General features: G+C 49.2%; 1 protein-coding gene across 7 annotated transcripts in view; it reads right to left on the bottom strand.

Annotated features, from left to right (window-relative positions):
• The window catches only part of EXTL3 (exostosin like glycosyltransferase 3), a 138,233-nt gene that overhangs the window by 109,443 nt on the left and 12,856 nt on the right, over nucleotides 1-15,934 (bottom strand). For 2 of the 7 annotated variants that reach the window (XM_030269869.4, XM_030269864.4), the window contains exon 1: nucleotides 8,861-9,133. The exons of 3 other annotated variants lie outside the window; for them this stretch is intronic. The gene's annotated coding sequence lies outside the window, so the exon portion shown is untranslated. Of the gene's footprint in view, nucleotides 1-8,860; nucleotides 9,170-15,934 lie in introns of those variants that run through there. 2 more of the 7 variants (XM_072926252.1, XM_030269868.4) reach the window with 2 other exon arrangements.

Below are 15,934 nucleotides of genomic sequence, written 5' to 3'. Positions count from 1 at the left end.
CTTCTGGGACAAGAAGGACATTGAGGGGCTGGAGCGTGTCCAGGGTAGGGAACCGAGCTGGGGCACCAGGAGCAGCTGAGGGAGCAGGAAAAGGAGCTCAGCCTGGTGAAGAGAAGGCTCTGAGGGAACTTTTCCCACTCTGGAATTCCCTGATAGGATGAGGCAGCCAGGTGGGATCTGGCTCTGCTCCCAGGAACAGGGATAGGATGGGAGGAACAGCCTCAAGCTGTGCCAGGGGAGGCTAAGGTTGGGTAACAGGAGCAATTTCTTCACTTAAAGGGCTGTCCAGCCCTGGCACAGCTGCCCAGGGCAGGGGTGGAGTCTCCATCCCTGGAGGGATTTAAATGCCCAGTGGAGGTGGCACTTGGGGATAAGGGGTAGCGGTGGCCTTGGCAGTGCTGGAGGATGGTTGGACTCCATGATCTCCAAGTGCTTTTCCAATCTAAACTATTCTCTGATCCCCCTCCATGGACACTCCAGCATGAAACCAGCCCTTGCCTTGTGCTCCATACCACTAAGGTAGGTTCTGCCATCTCCTACCAAAAATCCCTCCAGCAGTTTGCTGTTGGATTTTCAAATTGAATCACTTCACTGAGGCATCATCAGAAAGACAGGGACTGCAGAGCTGAGAGAGGGAGAGGGACCAAGGCCACCCCTTCTAGCAGCAGGCTGTGAAATCAGTTCACCCATGTCACAAATCTCAGATTCGAAGGTCAGGGCCAACAAGCAGCAGGCAGCACTTCCCTGCCTCACAGACACTCTGCCATACACTCAGATACTATGGAAACCTTAACCTGTATATCCTGAGCAGGAGGAGGAGGAGGTGACAGAAAAGCTTGGATATAATCCCCTCTCTCCTCAAAAGACTCCACATAAACAGCCTGAACAGGGAGATCTCTTGATGCACATACAACAGCTTTTGGTAAACAGGCTAAGAATAGGTACAGGGACAGCAAAGTGTCCAAGCCAGACTCCCCTGCACACAACACCGAGCTCACAAGAAGCATTCCCAATACTGCTCCTGCTTTAATCAGTTTTGAGGAGAGGAAATTCACTTTGGTCCTTTTATAACACTTGCTCCACTGCATTTGTCAAACAGCTGCCACTTTCTGTCCCAGGGAGCGCTGCTGGAGCCAAGGCTCGCGTGTCGGCGCACGCAGCAGAGATCAGAGACGCACACGGAAACAGGCGCCAGATCCGCCTGCAGATTCCGGGTCACTCCTTCCAAGGCAATGGAATTACACAGAGACACAAGTCAGAGCAAAGCCGGGGTCATGCTGGTATAAACTACCCACGGAGATGCTCCTGGCATTGCCACCTGAGCAATGTCACCTGAAACACAAGCTCAGCGAAACACTCAGTGCACGCCAAAACATCTTCCCCAATATCTCGTTTGATAAGGGAGAAATAATTCTGTAGCTTGGCCTTTCTAATCAAAACCATCATTGTCCCAACAACGTAAAAGTCACTTCCAGAGAAAAAGCAGGTCTGATCCCTGAGGGATGGAGGGAGATCAGCCTGTGTACAAAAACCTTGAGATTCCTGCCAGCTCCAGCTCAATCGTTGCTCCTAACTAACTACACCCTTGAGACACCGGCAAAAGGCTTGCTGCTATTCATCATTGCCACAAAGTGAAAACAGAGTCAGAAGACCCTGGAGGCAAATGCAAGAAACCGACTGCAGGATTTCTTTGAATCTCTTTTTATTACATTTTGATTTTTGTTAAAAATTCTCAGATTCACATCAACAATGACACTTTGAAGACGTTACTAATTTACAGCTTTGCCCGTGAAGAATGGCAGCCTCAAACTTGTTTTAAAGGTAAGGAGTTTAAGTTTGCAGACTACGACAGAGCCCAGCAGCAAAAATACCCAAAATGTTTCTGGATCCATCAAATCTGACCTGCTCTGCTGGAAGGGAACCACGTCAGAATCAGCTCCACCTCTGGCTTTTAACAACCCCACAAAATCAGTACAAGGACGGCTCTCCCCTTTCTCCAGGTCCTTGTTTTTGTTTCGGGATGCACAGTTGGGAACTCTGCAAGGAAAAGCTGAACAGCTAATTGTCAGATGCCACAGTAATTAGTGGCACCTTTCCAAGGCATCCATCTCTGGCTGCTTTTCCCATAGCTGGCTCCTCCTCAATGCCCACATTAAAATGATGGTACACAAGGTAGGCGGCAGATTCATGTACAAGCACCAAGGTCTTCCCAGGAGAGATGCCTGAGGAAAGAAATATCTTAGCTAAACAATGCACGGGTTGGTTTTTTTCCTTCCTATTTGCTGTGGAAGTGCTATCTTTATTAATTATCTGAGAACGATGCTAACCTATTCCCTGACATGTATTATTAGATGTACAAAGCAGTTTTGGGAGTCAATGGGCTTCTGTATCACATGATCAACAAATTATCTCTAAATGAGGAAGATAAGATCATACTGTCCCGACTTCTGCCCACCTTCTGGTCACACATCACAGCTTTGATGTCACTACTACACTTCTATCAAAGGTTTCCAACCTATTTTACTTGCAGACCCTCACAAGTTTCCCTGCAGACAGAAAGGCTCTGGCAGGGAATTCAGGACTGCTCTGCTTAGACTTTCCAGACCCCGCAGAGAGAGGCTCACAGCACTGCTCTATATATTTAGGCTCTGCTCCCAACTCCGAGGCTCCCCACTTGTTTGGCAGCTTCTTCTCATCACAAGCTCCAACGCTTCCACGCCAACCTTTTCCAGGCATCATCTGCGTGTCAGCAGCACTCCCCAGCATATCCTCCACTCCCCACCAACACAATCCAGAACACATCACTTCCCACTAAGTGCCTACGCAGAGCAGACCTGCAGCATAATGACTTCCTCGTGCCCGGAATAGCAGCACTAAGAGATGTGTACGAATCCCAGCCCCGTACGATGCGGAGGCACTGGATCACGGGTGGGAAAGACAAAAAAGCCTTTCCCACGTTCAGTGACGTGCTCAATCCCATCCAACCCGGGCCCAGAAGGTGGGCTGCATATCACAGAATCACAGAATAATGAGGTGGGAAGAGACCTCTAAGATCATCAAGTCCAACCTATGCCCTAACACCTCAACTAGACCATAGCACCGAGTGCCATGTCCAGTCTTTTTTTAAACACATCCAGAGATTGTGGTTCTGCCACCTCCCTGGGAAGACAATTCCAGTACTTTATTATCCTTTCAGTGAAATTTTTTTTCCTAGTATCCAACCTGTACCTTCCTTGATATAGCTTCAGGCTGTGTCCTCTTGTTCTGTCAGCTGCTGCTCGGTGGAAGAGACCAACCCCACCTGTCTACAAAAAGAGCAATAAGGTCACCTCTGAGCCTCCTCTTCTCCAGGCTAAACAACCCCAGCTCCTTCAAACATTCCTCAAGGACTTGTGTTCCAAGCCCCTCACCAGCCTTGTTGCCCTCCTCTGGACAACATCCCCATGTGGGATGGGGGAAAGGCAAGCTTCTCTTCATGTTGGAAATGGAGATGTGTTGATGGGACAGTGTAATGGAGGATGTAGGATGGTTTTAATTATATTGTTTTTATAATCAGAGAAGCCAATCTTCACATTAAGCATCCAAACATGAATTCATCATCTCTTTGCCTGGATTTGCAAAGTACCCAACCTGTCAAAAAGTGTTCCCTGAGGAAGGCAATGCATGAGCAGAGCAACGCACTTCCTGCTCTGTGGCACTGTGGCCTTTAAACAAACAGAACTCACTTCCAGATGAATCCGTCGGTGCCAAATATTCCGGCACAGATTTGAGATGACTTTGTTACACTGAACAGGAAAACAGCTCATCCAGAGGCAGATGTTGGAACCCACACTTCAGGCAACGCTGGTACCAAAACACAAAAGGAAGGAAAACAAACCTCAGGCTGCCTGCACTGTCACTGTCCCTAAGATTAAAGTCAGATGAGAAGAAACCTGGAAATATTTTGAACCATAAAATAAAGCATTTTATGAGACAAGACAGGTAAAAGGCCAAGCAGCTGGGCACTGTGCAAAGCAGGGGAATAAAAATGTTACTTCTGCAGTGGGAAATGTTCTTAACATTTCCCATTAGAAGAAACTTGTTTCTTAGAATCCATGGCTTAACCTCACTTTCTGATATCACAGGCAGACATTTGGATTAGAAAAGTGGTACATTTTCTTAATTCACAGGGAAAGGGGAGGGCAGAGGATAGCAGAGAAAACACAAACCTGACTCCAGGCAACAAGATTCCAGTCATTTAAGAAGCTGAGTGTAAGAGCAGAAATTCTGAGACTCATTAAGAATATGTGCATTAAAACAGTCCTTATGTCCATTACTGCCTACAGATTAACTGCTGGTTTGGAGGTTTAGGGTTCTGTCCTACTCAAAAAAAAAAACCCATACAGCATTGATTTGATTGATTTATTATTCTCAATTTTCTGTATTTCACTCAATTTTACCCTTGAGGAACAGATCGTGTTATTGGTTATGTCAACATAGCCCTGAGAAACCATTATCCATTTACCACCAATTAGCAGGGACAGATCATCAAATCCCAGAATGGTTTGGGTGGGAAATGACCTTAAAGCCCATCCCATTCCCCCCTGCCATGGGCAGGGACATTTCCACCATCCCAGATTGCTCCAAGCCCTGTCCAGCCTGGCCTTGGACACTTCCAGGGATCCAGGGGCAGCCACAGCTTCTCTGGGCAGCTGTGCCAGGGCCTCACCACCCTCCCAGCAAAGAATTCTTTCCTAAAATCTAACCTAAACCTGCCCTCTTTCATCCGAGGTGGATTAGTCAGACCTCTAAACTGCTTTTGCCGGTAACAGGCATCAATTAACAAACAGCAATGACTTCACAGAAAGGGATTTCAATTTGCACTTCAAAACTGGCCCTGCAAGTGCTGTAATAACATCAATTGACCTGGTGGGCCAGGCTTCCTACGCCCAGGCAGCCCGGGGATCGATGAGCTGCAAGCCACGGAGCTGCACACGCTTCTGCCTTTATCCTTCCTAAACAAACCCCAAAACCTCAAACTGGCTTTGCACCTCTTCTCAGCAGCCTCCACCACCACCATTTGCATGTGCTGAGCTGCAAGAGCCAAACTCAAGCAGGACAAGCTCCAGTGAACAGCACTTTCAGGCGTTCTCCGAGAAGAAAACTCTGCTGTTGGGGGTTTTGCTCATTAGGACTAACACCAAATACTCCACCCCGAGTTAAAATCCCAGAGTTAGGAGCTGCTTCAAAATGTTCAGTCTGCTCCTTCTCAGAAAATAAAGGTATTTAGCACAGATTGCAGGAAAAATCTCTGGTGATGAGACAGGAGCCAATGACCATGAGGTCCCTTCCAGTTCACTGTTCCTGTGGGGTCTCCAAAGCAGAAAAATTGTCTCTGGACCAGAAACCAATTCACAAAGGGCCGCCAAGATCTTGGCATCAAACAGGTAACATCTGTGCTTAGCTGCAGTTCCCAGCCTGGTGAAAACATTACTGTGGGCAGCAGGAGGAATGCCCTGGGAAAACAGGCAACTGGGAGAAGCGACAGGAGTCAAAGAGTAAGGAGGGAAAAAATCAGGCAACAGAGACTGGAAGGGAAAAACAACAATACATACACAGCCAGAAGGACAGAGATAAACCAAAAACTTAAGCTGAAGGTGTCTTGGCATTTCAAGAATTAATAGTCACAGGAAGCAAGCTCAGGAAGAGCTACGGCTCCCCATAAGCAAACAAAACTTGGGAATGCATCAACAACACCCAACTCATCAGCTGAACAGTCCCAGAGATCCACAAATATTCATGGGAAGATGATGATGATCATGATCTTTCCTAACCCATTTGAACAGCACACAAACAACCCTCCAATTGTGCTGTTGAGACCCAGCCTAAATGAAGGCAATTCAACAATCATGTTTTACTTATTCCCAGCATTCGCTGCTTTTGCTCTGACTTGGCTACTGCCAAAATCCATCCTCACGTGTAAACAAACACGAGAGCTAACAGTCCCCACTTGAAAAATCAGAGAATTCCAGAAAACTGCTCTGGATTTCCCTTCTACAACACGACATCAAGAAGTTCAAGATCTGTCTGTACCAGCTAAGCTGCCAGAAAAATTTTGCTGAATGAAGGCAGGCAATTACCCCAGCTCCAGAATCCCTGAACACCGAGCTGAACCCATGCAAACTTCCATTTCTGGAATGAGAAATGGAAAAGCAGAGGGATCCCAAAGGCCTGAGTGGGAACAGATAACACTGCATGATAACAACTGGGCTCTCAGATGGGAGGTGAAGTTGAGGGATTTGTCAGGGGGGAGGCGAATCTCTCTCCCCATCATCACACAATCAGACCGTGGTTCATTTCTGATGCTATTTCTGCATGGAATCGAGTTTAAGATTACTCAGTACTTGATAAAACCTGCCAGCCCACGTTCCAAGATGTTACTATCTCGGATATCATAGATTTCTCCATGAGAACAGAAATATCGAAGATAATCACCTCCATGTGACACTCCTCTCAGGAAACAAAGTTACTTAATCTTCTCCACACACATGTGAGGCTGGCAGCACAAGAAACCCAGGCACTTTAAAGTTATCGTATCACTGTATCAACACACGCAGCCTATCAGACTCAAAAGCAACAAGAGGTCAGAAACTGGTCAATGTTTGGATTTTCACACGCACACAGCAACAGAACAGCTTATCTAAAGTGCTTCTCAGCATCTCTGTGAATCCTTAATAACATTTGATCCATTTCTAGCCCCTTCTGGCTCCAAATTGTTTGGGTTTGGACCAGCGTAGCCTGTCAGCATTAAGTTATTATCACCACACAGGTAAAATTTTTGGTAAAGACCCTGATGTTTCTTGAGCAGGAAGGGACCTCATGTGGGGAAAACAGCTGCGAAAAAAAGAGTAACATGAACCTCAACTTTAGCAAATAACTCACAGGAGCACGATACCAGCCACGGTAAGAAGCCCAGAGCGAGGGCAGCCTCGTCCTTGCTGTCCTCACCAGCTCACAAGGCAGAACCCCAGAAAGAGCCACAGGGAGCAAAACTCAGGCACTGCCTCAGTGTGGGAGAAATGGGGCTGCAATGGCCAGGGTGGCTGTGACAGTCCCTGAAACGCTGGGGATCCTCAGGCGGGACAAGAAGGTCTCGGGATCCTTGCTGGATGCAGGAGGGAGGACAGGCAGGAAGGCTGGAGCCCATCAGCAGCACCTGGGCACCCTCTGCCACCACAGCCCTCCTCCCACGAGGGTCCCCAGGCTTGTGGGGACCCCTCCACAGTGTCCCTCATTCTGTGAGACCCCCACCATGCCCCTCATGCTGTGAGGGACTCTCACAGCCCACCAGCCCTGAGGGGCTCTCCCAGCCTTGTGGGGGTCCCCCATGTCAGTGTGAGATCCCCAAAGTGCTTCTCACACTGGGAGGCAAGGGGCTCTCCTCACAGCTTCCCCAGCCCTGAAGGAACCCCCAAGCCCTGAGAGACCCCCTCACAAACCTCTACCCCCGAGGGACTCCCTCACAGCTCTCAGAAACCTCTCTCTACCGTGCCCCCAGCCCTGAGGGACCCACACTCACAGTCCCCCAAGCCCTGAGGGACCCCCTCACAAACCTCTATACCTGAGGGACCCCTCACAGCTCTCAGGAACCTCTCTCCACCGTGCCCCCAGCCCTGAGGGACCCCCACTCACAGCCCCCCAAGCCCTGAGGGACCCCCACTCACAGCCCCCCAAGCCCTGAGGGACCCCCTCACAAACCTCTATTCCCGAGGGACCCCCTCACAGCTCTCAGGAACCTCTCCCCACCGTGCCCCCAGCCCTGAAGGACCCCCACTCACAGCTCTTCCCAGCCCTGAGGGACCCCCTCACAAACCTCTATTCCTGAGGGACCCCTCACAGCTCTCAGGAACCTCTCCAGCCCTGAAGGATCCTCGCTCACAGCTTCCCCAGCCCTGAAGGAACCCCGAGCCCTGAGGGAGCGCCTGCACCGTGCCCCCAACCCTGAGGGACCCCCACTCACAGCTCTCCCCAGCCCTGAGGGACCCCCTCACAAACCTCTATCCCCGAGGGACTCCCTCACAGCTCTCAGGAACCTCTCCCCACCGTGCCACCAGCCCTGAAGGAACCCCGAGCCCTGAGGGAGAGCCTGCACCGTGCCCCCAACCCTGAGGGACCCCCACTCACAGCCCCCCAAGCCCTGAGGGAGCTCCCACACCATTCCCCCCACGCCCTGAGAGACCCCCTCACAAACCTCTATCCCCGACTCTCAGGAACCTCTCCCCACTGTGCCCCGAGCCCTGAAGGATCCTTGCTCACAGCCCCCCCGACCCTGAGGGACCCCCGCTCACAGCCCCCCCAAGCCATGAGGGACCCCCGCTCACAGCCCCCCAAGCCCTGAGGGACCCCCGCTCAGAGCTCCTCCCGCCCTCAGGGACCCCGCGCTCCCCTCCAGCCCTGAGAGACCCCCACTCACAGCCCCCCCCAGCCTTGGGGACCCGCTCACAGCCCCCCAGCCTTTGGGGACCCCCGCTCACAGCTCCCCCGGCCATCAGGGACCCCGCGCTCCCCTCCAGCCCTGAGAGACCCCCACTCACAGCCCCCCCAGCCTTTGGTGACCCCGCTCACAGCCCCCCAGCCTTTGGGGACCCCCGCTCACAGCTCCCCCGGCCATCAGGGACCCCGCGCTCCCCTCCAGCCCCTCAGGGACGCCCCAGCCGAGCCCCCCCGCCCCCCACCCCACCGCTCCAGGGGGCTTCCCCCGGACTGTACCATTCCCGCCTTACCCGGCCCCACGGGCTGCCGCGGGGGGGGTTCCGGGGGGGTGTTACCGCTCTCCCACCTTCCTCCCCCTCTCCCCATGCGTGGTACGGTCCGCTCCTACCTCTCGGCGCCCTCACTTCGCCCTCCCGGCGGAGCCGCGAGTGGCTGGGGGGGGAGCCATAGCCGCTGCCTCGTCTTCCCGCTCCGTCCGCCCTCCCCTGCTCCCCCCCCCACGGGCCGGACACAGTTGGTTTATTCCGAGAAGCCGGCCGGTCTTCTCCCCTTAAACCGCTGGGTCTCGCACGTCTTCGGCCATTTCCGACCGAACCGGCGGAAGTTGCCGAAGTGGCGGCGGAACTTGACGAAGAGAGGCGGCGATACCCGAAGCGGGGGCGGAGATAGACGAAGCGGGGGCGGAGATACCCGAAGGATTGAGGGCGGGGAGTAGCAACGAGACTCTCGCCTCCGGAACTTGCCGGGAACAGCCGAAGCTTCCCCCCAGCTCGGCCCTCCGCACTACGCATGCGCACCGCGCCCGGCCGCGTTTTCCCGCCTAAAAGGCAGGCGCGCGCCCCCCGTCCCTCACACCCTCCGCTGCCCTCACGGAGGGGTCGCCATGTTGGCAGTGTCCGATACTGCCTCGAAGGGACAGCCGCAGTCCGGCCCTGTGGGAAAGCAGCCCTGTGTGTCCCCCTAAAACCGTGTCAGAGTGTTCCCCTGGCACTCAAACAGTCCGTGCAGTGCTGTGTATCCCCCAAGAGCCTCATGAGGATGCCCCCATGGAGCTCCATCACGCCTCCGCCCTATAGTGATGTGGATGCAATGGTTGCCACTGACCCGCTGAGAGACGTCCAGGTGCCTCCTGGCAAAAGAGGTTAGGGAAACATTTGTATTGTGGGAAACTGATCAGCAGGCACTAAAACACCACTGTGGTTTGGAGTTTGTTACAAAATAACATCCAGATCCACGCTGCAGGGTTGGTGTGAATAGCATCAGCGGTTAAATGCTGTGAAGTCAGAGGAGCCATGTAGAAAAAAGCAAGTACCAAACATAGCATGCAACAGATGGTAACTGAAGCAAAAGAGGGGGGGGGAAAGCAATGAAAAAATAGGGGGGGGGAAAGCAATGAAAAAATAGAGGAGGGGAAAGGCAAGTGTAACAGTGCCAGCATCTTCTCACAACGAAACCAGGTTGCATAGGTCCAGTCCTCTGTTTATGCATTCTAATTTTATATATTAGGAGCTCCATGAAAGGCATTTGTAGCTATGGCAATCAAATCCCACACCCAAACACACAATATGACAACTTTGGAGGAATTAGAGGGTTTTTCACAGGAAGAAATGGGGGTTTACCTCCAGAAGTAAAGAGGGTGGTGTGTTTCTGGCCAAAAAGCTTCAGGAATCTCAGCTTTAATAAAACATGAGCACTTCAAAGTGGTGAAAAACCACTTTTCCATCACTCTGCACTTTTTAACAGTCATTTACACATGTGTAAAGAATGCAAGGAGAAACTAACTTTTATTCTGAGATGAAAAACCAGTGAGGGGTGAGGCGGGGGCACAAGTCTGCCCTTTGATAAACAATACAAAATCCAATCTCGCTGCAGGGAACGTGCTGTACAGAAGGGCAGGAATAGGTACTGCAGGTTCAAAGGCTCGGAGAAACAATGCTTTTTATATTTTATCAGGGCAAAAATTTTAAAAATACTATGACTATGGCACAGTATAAAGGCTAAATTAACATTCAAATCACTGAACACACCCACGTTGTTCTACCACACACATCTGTTCCCACTGTGCCACGGCTCGGGGTTTTATATTCCAGCCTGATCTACTTGGAGCTCTGCAGGAAGAAACAGGGGACAATCATTCCCTTCAGGTCCTCACCAAGGAGGAAACACCAGTGGAGAATCACTTCAGGGACAACTCAGGAGAACAATTCTTCTCCCAGCCCCCAGAAGAAAAGAAGCTGTCAGGATCAGTAGCCAGTCTGGCAAGTCTCCCTTTCAGGAAGCACTATCAAGGCTATTATAGATTATACTGACAGAGACACCTCCAGATTTAATCCCCTTCTCTTTGCGTTTCCCCTTCTTCTTACAGGAATTGGTTTTAAAGAGGCGTTTTTAGCTTCCCTTCTACCAAGTGAAAAATCCACTGCTCTGCTGCCTTCTGCTTATCCCAAAATAAAAATTACTGTATTCAAATACCCTCATTTCCCACCTTTTCTGCCATCCGGGCTTTTATTTCTCATATACACATAAACTTTTCACATCAGAAATGGATCCTAAAGGGCAGGGTCTATAACCTATGATTAATAATTATTTAAATGAAAAAATAAGTTGCTGATAAAGTTGCTCGACACTTTCCTGACAAGGAAAAGCCTTTCATTCCTATCAGTTTCCAAACCTGTTTTCCCAAAGGAGCAGACTCAATTCACACTGCCAACCCTGTTAGAGACTTGGAAACTTCATGGTGACCTTGAGTTGAAGCTGACAGGGTGGAGGACTAAAAACACTAATCCTACTGTAGGGAAATGTGCAAATGTAAAGCAAGGCCACCTAAAAAGCATCCACAGTTTAGATTTTGGCCTTCTGTTCAACCTTTAGGAAGAAATTCTTCCTTGTGAGGGTGGTGAGGCCCTGGAATAGAATTCCCAGAGAAGCTGTGGCTGTCCCATCCCTAGAAATGTCCAAGGCCAGGTTGGAGATGGAGCTTGGAGCAACCTGGGATGGTGGAAGGTGTCCCTGCCCGTGGCAGGGGGTGGCACTGGAGGAGCTTTAAGGTCCCTTCCAACCCAAACCAGTGTGGGATTCTGCTCCCAAAATGACTTCTGTAGACACCTCTGTATCACTTCAGGCCTTACATTTATTACCTTTCAAGTTACTCTACACTTGGCAGCTGCAGCTGAGCACAGTGAATGCCATCACACCTTTGTGTCCTCTCCATGTAAATGGTCCCCACTTCCCCTCTTTTCCTTACCCCCACCACATTCCCTCTTCCTCATCCCACTTCCCCCTAAGCATGGCTTGCATCCCGGTGTCTCCAAACTGCTCAAAATTACACTGAGTCACTGCAAGCAGGTATTAAGGAGTTTCAGAGCCAGCTAATGCACATTTCCATGGCACACTTCCATGGCCTGAAATAAACCTCAGAAAAACATGGAACAAGGATGGTGGGGAGGACCCTGAGCGTCCATCTTTTCCCTGCTGCAATCTTTGTGGTACATCTTTTTTAATCTCATTCTCCTCCTCTCCACAGCAGACGGTACCAAGGTCGGACCATCTGCGGATTTTACAAGTTCCACGGAATGTTTTCAGACCGCACTCCTAACCTCAGACACTCCTATTGGATTTCATAGGATTCAGCCACTTTCTAGCCCCAGGGTGCTGTAGGTGCTAAATAGATTATCTACATCTCTCAGCCACTATGGAACAGCTACACAGCAAAGCTCAGTTTTTAATCCTGCTGAGACTCCGACTGCTTTTGGCCATCAGGTATCCCACGGCTTCACGAGAGGAAATGTTAATCTGGAATGCTGGCCAAACTCCAGTTTAGGTAATTATATTCTGACAATTTACATTTTCCCTGCAGTTTTTCAATGGATGTGGAATTTTTTTTTTTTCTTCCCTTACTTTATGACATAAAAGCAGTGGCCTGGTCGTGCTCCTGCTGTTGGAGCAGCTGCCAGGCTTTGCAGCTTAAGTAGCTGCAATTCAGTGGTAGGTAAAGGCATCTCAGTACAGTTAAATAAAGCCCTTTGAAGACCCACGGGCACGAGGAGTATTGTGACAATGCACCCCACTGCTGGCCATAAAGTATGGCAAGCGCTGGAACACGAAATGAAACACCCAGGAGAGGTATCTCCTGGCAGGAGCAGGAAAGGAAAAGTCAGCACAGGAATGGACACACAGACCCTTCCCTCCCAAATCCTAATTCTGCTTTGGACCCGGTGCAGCCCCAGCTGGGATCCAAAGAGCAAACACAATGAACTGTCAACATCCTGCACAGAGGAACCAGCTCCTGATAGCAAAAGAAAATAAGCTTATAAAAGTAGTGGAAGCTTTTGGCAAGAAGCTGGAGGACACTGCCTGGTGCTTAAATGGGATGAGGAAAAGAAATGCCTGTTCCCTTAATGAGGGCACAGTTACTGGTTTTATTTCATCTGGCTTTGTAATAGAAGAATCATTGGGCAAGAAATGGAGTTAGAAGCTTTTGTTTGGGGTGGAATATTACAGCTCACACTCCGAGTATGTCAAATTATACTACCACATGCTTGATGAGGGACAAACATTCTAGATTAATTAATTAAATGACTGTATTATCACAGAATCACATAGTGGTATGGGTTGGAAGGGACCTTAAAAATCTTGTTCTGACCCCATTACCACAATGCTTAGTTTATAAAACCATTCATAACCACTCTGAGATCTTTTCTTCACACAAGAAGCTTTCTAAAAGGCTCATCTTCCTATTTCATCAGCAATTCTGAGAGATGAAGACAGTGGTGACAAATAAACCATGAGATTCTGGATGGATACAGACACGTGTAACTTTCCCTCCTTCCCAGATCATTGTCAACCAAAGGCTGTTACCAGTACTAGGTGAGTATTTTTCACAAGTAGTTTGTTGATCAAAACATGTTTTTCCCCATCCCCAAAATGACCAAACATTAATTTCAGTGTGATGGGTCACTCCTGGCTTTGGGGGAGCTGGACATGGTGGGAGAGGGTAAAGGTAGAGCAGGTTTCCCTCCCCTTGCTCTGTAACAGCTCACAGTAATTCTACACCAATCCAGCGTCAAAAGAAATTATCTAAAATATATCTAAATAGAACTGATCTACAGAAATAATTTTTTTAATCCCATTAAGAAGCTTCCATATTGCAATACTCCTGGAAATTCCATGGACTCTTACGAAAGAGTCCAAAGCAGGAAGCAGCAGCCCTGCCTGGTGACAGCCAAGCAAAACTCCAACTGGATCTTGGCAATGGCTGAGCAACGGCACAAAATACCAGCGCTGCCTCTGTCCTCAAGGCTCCTTCCCCTTCCAAACCCTGCTGCGCTAGGGAATCAGCTGCATTTCTGGAAAATTCCCTTGAATTCCTGGAGTATTACAGCTAACCATGCTTCCCCTTCATCTCAGCACAGAGGCTTTGAAGTTGTCCAGAGATACCCAAGGAAGAAGACACATCCAAATACCTAGACTAGCCCCAAACTCCACCCTGGAACAGATGGTGGGGTTCTAAAAGCAGACACATCTGGTAACCACTGGTATGAAAAAGCTGGCAGGCATCAGCTTATTCTGCTCTACTAAATATTCCATCATTTCAACTGTATTTAAACAGAAGTTAAAAAGAAACAACTGTTTTGCTTGTCTATAACATAACCCCCAACACCTACATATTGTAACTGTGGCATAGCTTGGGCATTACACTCTTGTCTGCCAAAAGAACTTTCTTTTTTTTAATTAAGCACTCAGCACTGCCTAAACTTAATTAAAAGTGACTACAAACCAAGCAGTTGGGTGAAGTACAAAAGCATCATTTTCAGCATGTGCTTTGTTGCCCCAGATTCGAAGCTGCAGTGCTCCAGCACTTCAGCTCACCCTCGAGTCCACACAATTTGAGGAGCCTTGACAAGCTGCCAGATTGCTGAGAGTCCTTGAAACAATTGGGGGAGCACAGGCTCTGCTCACACAGACCTGTGTGTTTAAGCCAGCTGTTCCATTTCTCCCCGGGTCCAACTCCCAAAATGTAAACCAGGGATAATTCTTCCTTGTCAGGAAAACAATCTGTTAGAAATTATCATCATCCTGTAGTAAAGGGAGCTGGGAAACATGTCTGCAGGTGGCTGGGGAAAACACCCACCCTTAAAGCCCCCCACCAAAGTCAGACCTTCAGCCTGCACGCTACCCATGGTCACCCCAAATCCACTCCCAAAATTCCATTTAAATCATCTTTTGGGACATTGTTCCATGGCTCTTTCTGTGAGCTGAGTGAATCATCTGTGTTTGCTAAAAATCCAAAGCGATAGCAGGCATAAAATGATCGTTCTGGACTACAGTCACTTTGGGAAAAGGCTGTAAAAGGCTGTCTGCTGGGATTGTGCTAGAGGTCCACTGGAGACCCCACCATCGGGTTTGGATGTGTGCAGAGAGCTTTAAAAATGGCTAGAGAGAAAAAGAAATACTCCGAGGAACTGGCTGATAAGGGAGTCTTAAATTCCAGATATAGAAGGAAGAACAAATACCAACAGTGGGGCCCTGTAAGTCCGGGATGTAAGAGCCAACAGACCTCGGAACAAAACAGGCACTGAGCAAACGAGAGGTGATTCTGCGGGAGACTTTTGGCAAATAGCGAGGATTCTGTAATAAAAGCCACTTGTGATCACTCAATTCAAGCCTGTTTTCCACAAATTGACTCAGTTTAAGCAAAATAAAAGCAGGTCTGCAAGGTTTCCAGTTTCAAAAAGTTGAGGTAATTAAGCGAACTAGTTTGAGAGGCTGAATGGGTGAAAAGCTCCCGATGAGAAGACCTTGAAACCAAAAAAGAAAAACCATCTGCCATTTACATCCTGAATAGAGAAAGTGAATAAGAAGCACATGTGGGAAGTGAGGAGAACACGCTGGAGATTGGAGATAGTCAGGGTCAAGCCCCCAGGCTGAATGGAGATGCTGCTGCTGAGTGAAGGGAGCATAGGGGTGAAGGGAGGATGAGCTCTGACATCCCACAGCCGCGTCTGAAAGTGCGTCTCAAGTTCTCCTGTAACCACAGACATCCCATGTTTCCAGTGTCCCTCTGGAATCATGGAGAACTCCAGGCAGAATATCGCCCAGGACAGAGGATGGGGAAAACTCAGCTCTCAATGGCAGACAACGCTGGAGAACTGAACCAGAACATAAAAAGCGTGGAAACCCCGAGCACAAAGTGCCCATGAAATCTAAGTTACACCGTGCTAAAATAGCCTGGCACCTGTCTTAGATAAAATAACCATGGTCTTCTGACGAAGAGGCACTTGGCCTTATTTATTGGGATTTTAGTAAAGCAACCAGAAATCTGGGGACTATTTGTAAATGGGGAAAACGGGGATCAATAATGAGAACGCTGGGATCGATAATAAACTCTCGTGTGCCGTAAGTGCTGCAGGTTTTTTAAAAAGCACCCTACAATGATAAATAACAATAAATAATTGTCAGCGTT

This window comes from Taeniopygia guttata, chromosome 3 (assembly GCF_048771995.1).
Source record: "Taeniopygia guttata chromosome 3, bTaeGut7.mat, whole genome shotgun sequence".
In the NCBI taxonomy this organism is placed as follows: domain Eukaryota; kingdom Metazoa; phylum Chordata; class Aves; order Passeriformes; family Estrildidae; genus Taeniopygia; species Taeniopygia guttata.
Note: the sequence above shows the minus strand (reverse complement) of the source record. Positions and strands in the feature narration are given on the sequence as shown.